The following is a 288-nucleotide window of genomic DNA, read 5'->3' as shown; positions in this document are numbered from 1 at the left end:
AAAAAAAAAAAAAAAAAAAAGTGTCCTCCACCGCCCCCATGTGTCAGGATGGAATTCAGACCCTGAAGAGACCAGCAAACAGAAGCTAAACAGAGGGAAACGCCTTGGAAGTGACCAACACGGCCCACAACATCAGAGAAGGGCCAGATATATCTTCACAATTTTTACAATCATTCCTTTTTTTTTTTTTTTGCTTTCTTTTTTTTTTTCTCAAACTTTTTTTTAACTGTTAAGTCTTCTATTTCTCTACTTTATATTTCTATAACTATTACTTTTCAAAAAAAAAAA

General features: G+C 33.0%; 1 long non-coding RNA gene across 1 annotated transcript in view; it reads left to right on the top strand.

Moving 5' to 3' along the window:
- LOC120878988 overlaps window positions 1-288 on the top strand; it is a 114,992-nt gene that overhangs the window by 27,085 nt on the left and 87,619 nt on the right. The window lies entirely within an intron of this gene.

This window comes from Oryx dammah, unplaced genomic scaffold (genome assembly GCF_014754425.2).
Source record: "Oryx dammah isolate SB20612 unplaced genomic scaffold, SCBI_Odam_1.1 HiC_scaffold_19, whole genome shotgun sequence".
Taxonomy (NCBI): domain Eukaryota; kingdom Metazoa; phylum Chordata; class Mammalia; order Artiodactyla; family Bovidae; genus Oryx; species Oryx dammah.
The sequence above is the reverse complement of the archived record's forward strand: the minus strand, read 5'-3'. Positions and strand labels throughout refer to the sequence as shown.